The sequence below is a fragment of the Salmo salar genome, chromosome ssa12 (assembly GCF_905237065.1).
Source record: "Salmo salar chromosome ssa12, Ssal_v3.1, whole genome shotgun sequence".
NCBI classification, from domain to species: Eukaryota; Metazoa; Chordata; class Actinopteri; order Salmoniformes; family Salmonidae; genus Salmo; species Salmo salar.
This window is the reverse complement of record NC_059453.1, coordinates 7,769,725-7,785,177: the sequence shown is the minus strand read 5'-3', so window position 1 is coordinate 7,785,177 and position 15,453 is coordinate 7,769,725. Positions and strand designations below refer to the sequence as shown.

The 15,453-nt window shown below is 40.4% G+C and overlaps 1 pseudogene; it reads left to right on the top strand.

Moving 5' to 3' along the window:
- The window catches only part of LOC106594299 (zinc finger protein 850-like), a 47,891-nt pseudogene that overhangs the window by 26,157 nt on the left and 6,281 nt on the right, over positions 1 to 15,453 (top strand).

Genomic DNA, 15,453 nt, shown 5'->3' with positions numbered 1-15,453 from the left:
GAGATCTAAGAGACCATGGTCCCAGACACTGCCATAAACCTCCCCACAATAAAGAAAAGGAGGGGGTGACTTGCTCACAGACATTGTGGAGACAAGTCATTGGTTCCCCATTAATCACGCTATCCCTTCACATGGTTTAAGCATAGGTAAAGAGACATTCACATATGAAGACAATATTTCATTCTGTCCTCCTCTCTTGCTGATATTCTGCAGAGCAACAGAGACAAGTAAAAGACAAGTCTGACCTCTTCCCCTCTCTGGGCCCCAAGTGTCTGAGCCCCAGCTAAGGGAAATGTGTAACTGAAACATTCCAGAGTCAAACGACACTTTCTAATGACAAGTATCTCACATAAGCATATTATACTAATAAAACATCTTAATTATCTATGTTACCCAACTAATTCTGATTCATCCCCCACAAAACAAATTAACAACAGACTTTCAGCATGCTTATAGAGAAGGACACTCAACATGTACTGCACTGACACAAATGACTGATGATTGGTTGAGAGTAATTGATAATAAGAAGATTGTGGGAGCTGTACTGTTAGATTTCAGTGTAGCCTTTGATATTATTGACCATAACCTGTTGTTGACAAAATGTATGTGCTGTGGCTTTTCAACCTCTGCCATATCGTGGATTCAGCACTATCTATCTACTAGAACTCAGAGGGTTTTTAATGGAAGCTTCTCTAATATCAAACATGTAAAATGTGATGTACCGCAGGGCAGCTTTCTAGGCCCTCTACTCTTTTCTATTTTTAACAATGACCTGCCACTGGCATTAAACAAAGCACGTGTGTCCATGTATGCTGATGATTCAACCATATATGCATCAGCAACCACAGCTAATGAAGTCACTGAAACCCTTAACAAAGAGTTGCAGTCTGTTTTGTAATGGGTGGCCAGTAATAAACTGGTCCTGAACATCTCTAAAACTAAGAGCATTGTATTTGGTACAAATCATTCCTTAGGTTCAAGAACCTCAACTGAATCTGGTAATGAATTGTGTGGCTGTTGAACAAGTTGAGGAGACTAAATTACTTGGCATTACCTTAGATTGTAAACTGTCATGGTCAAAATATATAGATTCAATGGTTGTAAAGATGGGGAGAGGTCTAGCCAAAATAAAGAGATGCTCTTCTTTTTTGACACCACACTCCAAAAAGAAACATCTGCAGGCTCTAGTTTTGTCTAATCTTGATTATTGTCCAGTCGTGTGGTCCAGTGCTGCAAGGAAATACCTAGTTAAGCTGCAGCTGGCCCAGAACAGAGCGGCACGTTTTGCTCTTAATTGTAATCAGAGAGCTTATATAAATACAATGCATACCAGTCTCTCTTGGCTAAGAGTTGAGGAGAGACTGACTGCATCACTTCTTCTTTTTATAAGAAATGAATGTGTTGAAAATCCCAAATTGTTTGCATAGTCTGTAAGGGAATTCTGCCCTATGTGCACAGAAGAGACCACAGGAAAACTTACTTGATCAGAGGTTAGTTTGTTTAATAAGGATTGCAACCTGGAGTATACACTTACAGCAATTTGCAAGCAAGAGACTCAGTTCAAAAGATGGTGTTTTCCCTTTTTATCCCCTGCTGAGGATCACCCCGCCCAGGGTGATGTCCCTTAACTTTAATACCATATAAGCTCATAATTAATAGTTGCTAATACAAAGATGTCTCTGCTAGGTGGAGTTCAGCTTATTGTGTTATTGGCAGTTAGTTTCCCAATCACTCTTCCCCTTATTGCTATCATGTCAGACGAAGTAAGACTGGAACATAGTATCAACAAGAACTCTTAGTTCCCTTTATCCATCTGTTACCTAAAATATAGTTTCAACACATAGACATCTGACTTTGTACAGTTGACGTTTTCATGCACTTGCAAGGTGTCTACCACTGATTCTTAATCTCAAGCTAAAGCAAAACATGAATCATTGTTCTTTTGTCATCACAGGTGTTCCTATAATGTACAGATATCATCTAAGTTCTTACAAGTCAACTTACACACAGCTCTGACACACACTTATCCCACCAGACATGCCACCGGGGGTCTTTTCACAGTCCCCAAGTTTCCAGAACAAATTCAAGAAAGTGTACAGTATTATATAGAGCCCTTATTGAATTGAACTTCCTTCCATCTCATATTGCTCAAATAAACAGCAAACCTGGTTTCAAAAAACATATAAAGCAACACCTCACGGCACAACCCCTCTCCCCTATTTGACCTAGATAGTTTGTGTGTATGCATTGATATGTAGGCTACGTGTGCCTTTTACAAAATGTATGTAGTTCTGTCCTTGAGCTGTTCTTGTCTATTGATGTGCTGTATTATGTGTCATGTTTTGTGTGGACCCCAGGAAGAGTAGCTGCTGCTTTTGCGACAGCTAATGGGGATCCTAATAAAATACCAAACTCTGTTATTCTCTCTGAGCTCAGAAATAAAGAATCTTGGTTTGACTTGGACTCCAGCAGATCCTTATTCTATAATATCCACCACAACTCTCCCACGGATTGCTGTTTCATCGTTGTCTCAATGAAGACTTCCTCATTCCACTTTCCTGGGGGCATTTACAAGCCTCCCACTGGTTGAATAAACATTGTTTCCACGTCAAATTAAAAAACATCCTTAACATTGATGAACCTTCACTATCTTCATCCCTAAACTAGTAACATTTACTATTGTCTATTGTTATTCTCAGTAACCTTCCTGACCTTATGAAATCCTAGCTAAATACAATGTTCCCACCAGTTTTCATGTCTTTGGTTATGCAAACATTTGTTTATTCCATTAAATTTCTCATTAAGATGAATGTTGTTTTAATTCTATATGGGTCACGCATTGCTTTGGTCATGTGTTCTCTTATGGGTCAATGATTTTAATTAGAATATAGCAATGATGCTCTCTCATTCACTTACAGTTTCTTTGGAAAGTATTCAGACCCCTTGACTTTTTTCACATTTTGTTATGTTACAGCCTTATAAAACAATTTCCTCAGCAATATGCACACAATACCGCATAATGACAAAGCAGAAACAAGTTTTTGCAAATGTATTAAACACAAATAAATGTTTTACATAAGTATTCAGACCCTTTGCTATATTAGACTTGAAATTGAGCTCAGATGCATCCTGTTTCCATTGATCATCCTTGAGATGTTTCTACAACTAGATTGGTGTCCACCTGTGGTAAATTCAATTGATTGGACATGATTTGGAAAGGCACACACCTGTCTATATAAGGTCCCACAGTTGACAGTGCATGTCAGAGCAAAAACCAAGCCATGAGGTTGAAGGAATTGTCCGTAGAGCTCCGAGACAGGATTGTGTTGAGGCACAGATCTGGTGAAGGGTAAAACTTTTCTGCAGCATTGAAGGCCCCTGTTTTAGCCCCCTGCAGTAAAAGGTTATTCATGGGGTAAAATGATCTGTTTATGTCATTAGTAAATGACACATCGTTAACAATACAGTTATATTTTGTTTTGTGGTCTATATCCTCTCAATCATTTATTCCTTCATAAACAGAAAACATATGTTTACCTAAACACAACATGTCTGCAAGGGCCCCTCTAGGTTCACAACCTCTTGACCATTAAAACTTCTTCGGGATAGGGGCAGTATTTTCACGGCCGGATGAAAAATGTACCCCTACTCGGGCCCAGAAGGTAGGATATGCATATTATTAGTAGATTTGGATAGAAAACACTCTGAAGTTTATAAAACTGTTTGAATGATGTCTGTGAGTGTAACAGAACTCATATGGCAGGCAACAACCTGAGAAAAATTCAACCAGGAAGTGGGAAATCTGAGGCTTGTAGTTTTTCAAATGATTCCCTATTCAATTTGTAGTGTTAACGGGGTCATGTTGCACTTCCTAAGGCTTCCACTAGATGTCAAAAGTCTTTAAAACCTTGTTTAATGCTTTTACATTGAAAATGGAGCGAATAAGAGCTGTGGTAAACTGTTGTCCCAGGATAAGGCATGAGTTCAGTCACGCGCGCTGCCTTGGGAGTGAGCTGAGTTCATATTCATTCCTAAAGAGAACGGATTTGTCCGGTTGGAATTTTATTGAAGATTTTTGTTAAAAACAACCTAGAGATTGATTCTATACATCGTTTGACATGTTTCTACAAACTGTAGTATAACTTTTTAGACTTTTCGTCTGGACTTAGTAAGCGCGCGCCTTTTGGATTTGGATAGTGAACCGAACAAAATGGATGTATTTCGACATAAAGATAAACTTTACCGAACATTTATTGTGGAGCTGGGATTCCTGGGAGTACATTCTGATGAAGATAATCAAAGGTAAGTGAATATTTATAATACTATTTCTTAGTTTTATTGACTCCAACATAGCGGGTTTCTGTTTGGCTTGTTGTTGTTGTCTGAGCGCCGTACTCAGTTTATTGCAAACGTTTGCTTTCGCGGTGAAGCTTTTTTGAAATCTGACACAGCGGTTGCATTAAGGAGAAGTGTATCTATAATTCTGTGCATAACACTTGTCTTATCTAAGTTTACGATGAGTATTTCTGTAATATGTCTGCTCATTGTGCTCATTCACCGGGGTTTTGGAGGGAAAACATTTCTGAACATTACGCGCAAATGTAAAATGGGGTTTTTGGATATAAATATGAACTTCATCGAGCAAAACATACATGTATTGTGTAACATGAAGTCCTATGAGTGCCATCTGATAAAGATCATCAAAGGTTAGTGCTTAATTTTAGCTGTATTATTTCTTTGATGCCTCTCCTTGCTTGGAAAATGGCTATGTGTGGCTTTTCTTGTTTAGGTGCAGTCCTATCATAATCTAATGTTTTGCTTTCGCCGTAAAGCCTTTTTGAAATCGGACACTGTGGTTGGATTAAGGAGAATCGTATCTTTAAAATGGTGTATAATACTTATTATATGTGTGAGAAATTTGAATTATGAGGTTTTTGTTGTTTTTAATTTGGCGCTCTGATTTTTCACTGGCTGTTGTCAAAATCAATCCCGTTAACGGGATCCGAGCGGGAAGGGGTCTCTAAGAGGTTTTAAATCTGGATAGCTGACAACTATTAAGGGTAAATCTGATCTGTTTAGGTCGTCAGTAAAGGAAGCATAGTTAAAGAGTACAATAAACCTTTCAAAGAGGATGGTGCGAGGCCTCTGGGGCTTTTTTGGGGGGGTTGACTGAGACATCCCTCGGACACTCTTTTATGGGGGGTATAATGTATCTGTTTAGGTCATCAGTAAAGGGGACATCTTAAATATTACAATGACCCTTTCAAAGAGAGACATCCCCCGGACATCTCCCCTATAACTATTTTTAAAAGGGTAAAAATGATCTGTTTAGGCCGTTAGTAAAACAGATGTTTTGAAAGACACCTGGGGGTCCAGGTTGTCAGTTATTTTGTGTACATATTGTTCCCCTGTGTGCAAGGGCCCCCCGAGATTCACAACTTCTTGACCCTTAACATTCCCACCCAAGGGGGAGAGACAGAGGGAGAGAGATTGAGGGGGAGCGAGAGAGAGAAAAACATTTAATTCATTGAAAGTAAATTACATTTTCTTTCAAAGCTTTTATTTTATTCAAACATTTTGTACAGACATTTAAACATACATATTACAATTATTAATGTTTACTATGTAATATTAAATACTAAATTATGTCACTAATGTTTTATTACTAAATAACTTTATACAAATCACACATGTTTACAATTGGCTCATTCATCCCCCTCTTCTCCCCTGTAACTATTCCCCCAGGCCGTTGCTGCAAATGAGAACGTGTTCTCAGTCAACTTACATGGTAAAATAACGGATACATTTAAAAAATAAAAATAAAATGTTATTATTACATGTAGCAACACCAAATGACAACAACATGGTAGTAACACAACATAACAAAAACATGGTAGAAAACACAACATGGTAGAAACACAACATGGTAGAAACACCCCATAACAACAACATGGTAGTAACACAACATGGTAGCAACACCACATAACAACAACATGGTAGCAACACCCCATAACAACAACATGGTAGTAACACAACATGGTAGTAACACCCCATAACAACAACATGGTAGTAACACAACGTAACAACAACATGGTAGCAACACCACATGACAACAATATGGTAGCAACACCCCATAACAACAACATGGTAGTAACACAACATGGTAGTAACACCCCATAACAACAACATGGTAGTAACACAACGTAACAACAACATGGTAGCAACACCACATGACAACAATATGGAAGCAACATCACATAACAACAACATGGTAGCAACATAACAACCACATGGTAGAAACACCACATGACAACAACATGGTGGCAGAACCACATAACAACAACATGGTAGAAACACCACATAACAACAACATGGTAGTAGCACAACATGGTAGCATCACCACATAACAACAACATGGTAGTAACACAACATAACAACAACATGGTAGCAACACCACATAACAACAACATGGTAGCAGAACAACATGGTAGAAACACCACATAACAACAACATGGTAGCAACACCACATAACAACAACATGGTAGAAACACAACATAACAACAACATGGTAGCAACACCACATGTCAACAACATGGAAGCAACACAACATGGTAGATTCACAACATGATAGCAACACCACATAACAACAACATGGTAGTAACACAACATGGTAGAAACACCACATAAGAACAACATGGTAGTAACACAACATGGTAGAAACACCACATAAGAACAACATGGTAGAAGAACCACATAACAACAACATTGTAGCAGCACAACATGGTAGAAACACAACATGGTAGAAACACCACATAACAACAACATGGTAGTATAACAACATAACAACAACATGGTAGCAACACCACATAAGAACAACATGGTAGCAGAACCACATAACAACAACATTGTAGCAGCACAACATGGTAGAAACACAACATGGTAGAAACACCACATAACAACAACATGGTAGAAACACAACATGGTAGGAACAGCACATGACAACAACATGGTAGGAGCACAACATGACAACAACATGGTAGAAACACAACATGGTAGCAACACAAGATTGTAGAAGCACAACATGACAGCAAAACCACATGACAACAACATGGTAGCAACACAACATAACAACAACATGGGAGAAACGCAACATGGTAGCAACACAACATGGAAGAAACACAACATGGTAGAAACACAACATGGTAGCAACACAACATAACAACAACATGGTAGCAACACAACATAACAATAACATGGTAGAAACACCACATGACAACAACATGGTAGAAACACAACATGGTAGAAACACAACATAACAACAACATGGTAGAAAACAACATGGTAGCAACACCACATGACAACAACATGGTAGCAGCACAACATGGTAGAAACACCACATAACAACAACATGGTAGCAACACAATATAACAAAAATATGGTAGCAACACAACATGGAAGAAACACAACATGGTAGCATCACAACATAACAACAACATGGTAGCAACACAACATAACAACAACATGGTAGCAGCACAACATAACAACATGGTAGCAACACAACATAACAACAACATGGTAGCAACACAACATAACAATAACATGGTAGCAGCACCACATGACAACAACATGGTAGACACAACATAACAACAACATGGTAGCAACACAACATAACAACAACATGGTAGGAACACAACATGGTAGAAACACCACACGACAACAACGTGGTAGCACCACAACATGGTAGTAACACCACATAACAACAACATGGTAGAATCACCACATGACAACATGGTAGAAACACCACATAACAACAACATGGTAGGAACACCACATGACAACATGGTAGAAACACCACATAACAACAACATGGTAGAATAACCACATAACAACAACAACATGGTAGTAACACAACATAACAACAACATGGTAGAAACACCACAAAAACAACATGGTAGAAACACAACATGGTAGTAACACCACATGGTAGCAGAACCACATAACAACAACATGGTAGTAACACAACATGGTAGTAACACCCCATAACAACAACATGGTAGTAACACAACGTAACAACAACATGGTAGCAACACCACATGACAACAATATGGAAGCAACATCACATAACAACAACATGGTAGCAACATAACAACCACATGGTAGAAACACCACATGACAACAACATGGTGGCAGAACCACATAACAACAACATGGTAGAAACACCACATAACAACAACATGGTAGCAGCACAACATGGTAGCATCACCACATAACAACAACATGGTAGTAACACAACATAACAACAACATGGTAGCAACACCACATAACAACAACATGGTAGCAGAACAACATGGTAGAAACACCACATAACAACAACATGGTAGCAACACCACATAACAACAACATGGTAGAAACACAACATAACAACCACATGGTAGCAACACCACATGTCAACAACATGGAAGCAACACAACATGGTAGATTCACAACATGATAGCAACACCACATAACAACAACATGGTAGTAACACAACATGGTAGAAACACCACATAAGAACAACATGGTAGTACACAACATGGTAGAAACACCACATAAGAACAACATGGTAGAGAACCACATAAAAAACTTGTAGCAGCACAACATGGTAGAAACACAACATGGTAGAAACACCACATAACAACAACATGGTAGTATAACTACATAACAACAACATGGTAGCAACACCACATAAGAACAACATGGTAGCAGAACCACATAACAACAACATTGTAGCAGCACAACATGGTAGAAACACAACATGGTAGAAACACCACATAACAACAACATGGTAGAAACACAACATGGTAGGAACAGCACATGACAACAACATGGTAGGAGCACAACATGACAGACAACATGGTAGAAACACAAAGAGAACACAAGATTGTAGAAGCACAACATGACAGCAAAACCACATGACAACAACATGGTAGCAACACAACATAACAACAACATGGGAGAAACGCAACATGGTAGCAACACAACATGGAAGAAACACAACATGGTAGAAACACAACATGGTAGCAACACAACATAACAACAACATGGTAGCAACACAACATAACAATAACATGGTAGAAACACCACATGACAACAACATGGTAGAAACACAACATGGTAGAAACACAACATAACAACAACATGGTAGAAAACAACATGGTAGCAACACCACATGACAACAACATGGTAGCAGCACAACATGGTAGAAACACCACATAACAACAACATGGTAGCAACACAACATAACAAAAATATGGTAGCAACACAACATGGAAGAAACACAACATGGTAGCATCACAACATAACAACAACATGGTAGCAACACAACATAACAACAACATGGTAGCAGCACAACATAACAACATGGTAGCAACACAACATAACAACAACATGGTAGAAACACAACATAACAATAACATGGTAGCAGCACCACATGACAACAACATGGTAGACACAACATAACAACAACATGGTAGCAACACAACATAACAACAACATGGTAGGAACACAACATGGTAGAAACACCACACGACAACAACGTGGTAGCACCACAACATGGTAGTAACACCACATAACAACAACATGGTAGAATCACCACATGACAACATGGTAGAAACACCACATAACAACAACATGGTAGGAACACCACATGACAACATGGTAGAAACACAACATGACAACATGGTAGGAACACCACATGACAACATGGTAGAAACACCACATAACAACAACATGGTAGAATCACCACATAACAACAACAACATGGTAGTAACACAACATAACAACAACATGGTAGAAACACCACAAAAACAACATGGTAGAAACACAACATGGTAGTAACACCACATGGTAGCAGAACCACATGAAACATGGTAGAAACACAACATGGCAGCAGCACAACATGGTTGCAACACCACATGACAACAACATGGTAGCAACACCACATGGTAGAAACACCACATGGTAGAAGCACAACATGGTACAAACATTATTGGGCACAGACAATAGCACAAAGGCAAGAAGGTAGAGACAACAATACATCACACGAAGAAGCCACAACTGTCAGTAAGAGTGTCCATGATTGAGTCGTTGAATGAAGAGATGGAGATAAAACTGTCCAGTTTGAGTGTTTTTTGCAGCTTGTTCCCGTCGCTAGCTGCAGCGAACTGAAAAGAGGAGCGACCCAGGGATGTGTGTGCTTTGGGGACCTTTAACAGCATGTGACTGGCAGAACGGGTGTTGTATGTGGAGGATGAGGGCTGCAGGGCTATGATGAGGGCTATTTTAGATACGTAGGAGTGAGGCCTAAGAGGGTTTTATATATAAGCATTAAACCAGTGGGTCTTGTGACTGGTATACAGAGATAAACAGTTTACAAAGGAGTATAGAGTGCAGTGAGGTGTCCAATAAGGAGCATTGGTGGAAAATCTGATGGCCGAATCCTAAAGAACATCTTGCCGCTCAATGTATCCTACCATGACTATATCCAACCCAACTCCATGTGTTTCCAACAATCATGTATCCTACCATGATTATATCCAACCCAACTCCATGGGTTTCCACTATCATGTATCCTACCATGACTATATCCAACCCAACCCCATGTGTTGCCAATATCATGTATCCTACCATGACTATATCCAACCCTACCCCATGTGTTGCCACTATCATGTATCCTACCATGACTATAACCAACCCAACTCCATGTGTTTCCACTATCATGTATCCTACCATGATTATATCCAACCCAACTCCATGTGTTTCCACTATCATGTATCCTACCATGACTATATCCAACCCAACTCCATGTGTTTCCACTATCATGTATCCTACCATGACTATATCCAACCCTACCCCATGTGTTGCCACTATCATGTATCCTACCATGACTATAACCAACCCAACTCCATGTGTTTCCACTATCATGTATCCTACCATGATTATATCCAACCCAACTCCATGTGTTTCCACTATCATGTATCCTACCATGATTATATCCAACCCAACTCCATGTGTTTCCACTATCATGTATCCTACCATGATTATATCCAACCCTACTCCATGTGTTTCCACTATCATGTATCCTACTATAACTATATCCAACCCAACTCCATGTGTTGCCACTATCATGTATCCTACCATGACTATATCCAACCCAACTCCATGGGTTTCCACTATCATGTATCCTACTTGGCTGAAGCTTTGATCCAGTGGAAGAAGTATTGAGGAGCAGGGAGGTTAAAGGTCACTTCAGGATACAGCTGTTACTCTACACTATCCCTAGATAATCCAGTAATGAGAGAACATGTATAGATTATTTAGGGCCCTATAACATCTCTATCTATATATAAAATTGCTATCAATTCCGTTTTTTTCTTTAATTCCGTTTTCTCTGTTTAGTTTTCCAGGTTTCTGATTTGTCCCTGTTTTTCTGGTTTTCACTCTCTAAATCACACTGTTTATAGAAAAACAAAAACATTTGATGTTATAAGTCCACAACAATACTTAAACCACATCAGGAGACCACTTTTGAAGTCTGAGAAAAATCTAAGACATTTTCATTTTTGGGTGTAGATACCCTTTAATTCAAGTGGCACCAGCAAGAGCCTTGCTTGGTTAGTGGTGTCTCTGTAGCACACATGTGATTGCAGAGTTTGCTGAACAAATCACAACTGGTGGATTGATGCAAATAATCATGATATCATTCTGCCAGGTGAACATAGACTACTTTGTAGTTAACATTTAATTGACAAGGTTTTTGGGAAAGCTTTTCTATCAACCAGAAGATGGTTGTCATTAGCATCATCGCTAACAGCTACACATAGCGTTAAACAAATTACATTTACAATTACATTTAAGTCATTTAGCAGAGCTCTTATCCAGAGCGACTTACAAATTGGTGCATTCACCTTATGATATCCAGTGGAACAACCACTTTACAATAGTGCATCTAAATCTTTTAGGGGGGGGGGTTAGAAGGATTACTTTGTCCTATCCCAGGTATTCCTTAAAGAGGTGGGGTTTCAGGTGTCTCCGGAAGGTGGTGATTGACTCCGCTGTCCTGGCGTTGTGAGGGAGCTTGTTCCACCATAGGGGTGCCAGAGCAGCGAACAGTTTTGACTGGGCTGAGCGGGAACTGTGCTTCCTCAGAGGTAGGGGGGCCAGCAGGCCAGAGGTGGATGAGCGCAGTGCCCTCGTTTGGGTGTAGGGACTGATCAGAGCCTGAAGGTACGGAGGTGCCGTTCCCCTCACGGCTCCGTAGGGCAAGCACCATGGTCTTGTAGCGGATGCGAGCTTCAACTGGAAGCCAGTGGAGAGAGCGGAGGAGCGGGGTGACGTGAGAGAACTTGGGAAGGTTGAACACCAGACGGGCTGCGGCGTTCTGGATGAGTTGTAGGGGTTTAATGGCACAGGCAGGGAGCCCAGCCAACAGCGAGTTGCAGTAATCCATACGGGAGATGACAAGTGCCTGGATTAGGACCTGCGCCGCTTCCTGTGTGAGGCAGGGTCGTACTCTGCGAATGTTGTAGAGCATGAACCTACAGGATCGGGTCACCGCCTTGATGTTAGTGGAGAACGACAGGGTGTTGTCCAGGGTCACGCCAAGGTTCTTAGCACTCTGGGAGGAGGACACAATGGAGTTGTCAACTGTGATGGCGTGATCATGGAACGGGCAGTCCTTCCCCGGGAGGAAAAGCAGCTCCGTCTTGCCGGGGTTCAGCTTGAGGTGGTGATATGTCTGCCAGACATGCAGAGATGCGATTCGCCACCTGGTTATCAGAAGGGCGAAAGGAGAAGATTAATTGAGTGTCTTCTGCAGAGCAATGATAGGAGAGACCATGTGAGGATATGACAGAGCCAAGTGACTTGGTGTATTGCGAGAATAGGAGAGGGCCTAGAACAGAGCCCTGGGGGACACCAGTGGTGAGAGCACGTGGTGTGGAGACAGATTCTCGCCACGCCACCTGGTAGGAGCGACCTGTCAGGTAGGACGCAATCCAAGCGTGGGCCGCACCGGAGATGCCCAGCTCGGAGAGGGTGGAGAGGAGGATCTGGTGGTTCACAGTATCAAAGGCAGCAGATAGGTCTAGAAGGATGAGAGCAGGGGAGAGAGAGTTAGCTTTAGCAGTGCGGAGAGCCGCCTGTTTCCTCTTCAGAAAGTTGAAGGAAAATACAAATCACTGAGGCTAATTTAGACGACTTGCAGGCAGTGGGTTGAGAATATCTATGACAAAAAATCAAATACTCTTTAATCTAACCTAATCCTACCTAATGGGCAGGTCAGCCCTGGAGTAAAGTATTGGCTGTAAGAAGTAAGAGAAAACATAACATCTGGTTGTTTTTAAATTACTTCTCATGACATTGTTTGCCAGAATAAACATGGAAATTAATATTTTACCAATCTGCGTTACCCACTCCAGTCAGCAGATGGCGATATGAGTATTTCAGGTGCGCTTCTTGCGTGACGTATAATCTAGTGGACGGAACTGGAGGCTTCTTCAACAGCGACAAAAGGCTTCTGATTCAACCAACGTGGTGGTTTGCTAGTGAACATAAAACTGAAACATTGAATCTCTTTAGACCAATCTTGTGTTTTTTACTCTTAGTGTTTTGAATATAATTCTGTTTACCTATCGACTGGTTAATTTAAACGTAATTTGCTTGTTAAATTAGTAAATGTGGTAAAAAGATAATGCACTAGGCTAATCGACCGGAGCATGAGCTCACTAAGCTCGACGGAGAAAGAAGCTCTGATGAAAGGAGACGAAGAAGCTTTCAGGATGAAAAGGGAGGAAGAAGAGGCTATCTCATTGAAAGAAGAAGAGGATGATATTACAGTGAAAGAGGAAGATGTGGAAGAGGTTGTCAAAGTGGAAGAGGAGGTAGAAGCTTTCAGAACCAAAAAGGAGGAAGATGCCATAACATTGAAAGAAGAGAATGTAGTGAAAGAAGAGGAAGAACCTTTTAGAGTAAAAGAGGAAGAGGATGCTATCTCAATAAAAGAGGAGGAAGACGTTTTGGGAGTGAAAAAGGAGGAGGCTGAAGATCAGATTACCACCAGTGAGTACTCTCATATAAATATGTTAAACACAGGGGCACTGCAGTTCTTGAAATAATGTGTTGTTTTAAAGGGGCATTCTACATCAGTTCTACACTTGAATATGTTGTTCAGTACTGTAGGAATTGTTTAAGGGACAATCTGCCATTGGTAGATATGTTTTTGGGGGACTTCGATGTATTGAATTCTCATTCTCCATGTGGTCTACATTAAAGTTCACCTCATCTAATATAGCAGGCTTTTAAAATTGGTGCATTATTTCTACTTAAAATATGACCCTTTTTGTGGAAATGACCCTTTACATTTGCAACACAAACAATATTTTACAAAATGATGATGAAAGTGGCCATTTTAGACACATTCATGCCTCTTGATTGCAATAGACGGTCATAAGTTTACCATCTGTTTGATGTTCTCGTTCACACAGGAGAGAGACATGACTATCGTGGATCCTCTGGGGAGCCTCAACAACATCCTGATGCTGACGAGGCAGAGAAGAGTCTCTCCAGATCAGAACACCAGATGGTACAGCTTGGTCTGGTCTAGCATACAGCTTGCTCTATCTGGGCTGGGTTTCTGTAAAGCACTTAATGACAACAGTGACATCAGCATCCATAATGATATGTGTCTGTGTCCCCTCTTTATGGTTACCAGGACAACGCTAGCCCTTCCTCCCTCCAGGAGTCCCTGTGTCGTGCCTCTCCCGGTAGCGCCTTACTGCTGGGTATGAAGAGGTTGTCTGTGCTGCTGGTGGACTGCAGGAAAACAACGGGGCTGAGTGGAACTGTGAGAGGAGGAGAAGAGAAGAAAGGATCAGATTTGACTCATCAAAGTAAGTGCTGTAGTTTAGTTTGAAGAAATAAAATAGATCTGCCCACTGGTATCTGTTACCAGGACAACCAGCAGAGTTCTGTTAGTTGACATGAAGATAGACTGGTGGATATGGATGTTATGAATATCATAACACTGAAAAAGGATTCTGCCCATGAAAAGAGAGAAACCAATAGACCATATAAATCCTTGATGAAAGTTAGATTTAGAGAGAAAGTTTCAAGATGATCTGATGTAAGGTGCATGTTTTACAAAAACATTTTCCTAAAAACATTATGGATGTTACATTGCCTGTCCTAGTCAACCCCCTATCTTTACAAGACTCTTGAAGAGGCAGACAAAACTCCAGACACTTCAATGTGGGCTGTATTGCTTCATTAACGTCTGATCTACAGAACGTGTTAAACATGCAAATGTACAGTTGTAGTTGGAAGTTTACATACACCTTAGCCAAATACATTTAAACTCAGTTTTCACATTTCCTGACATTTAATCCTAGTAAAAAATTCCCTGTCTTAGGTCAGTTA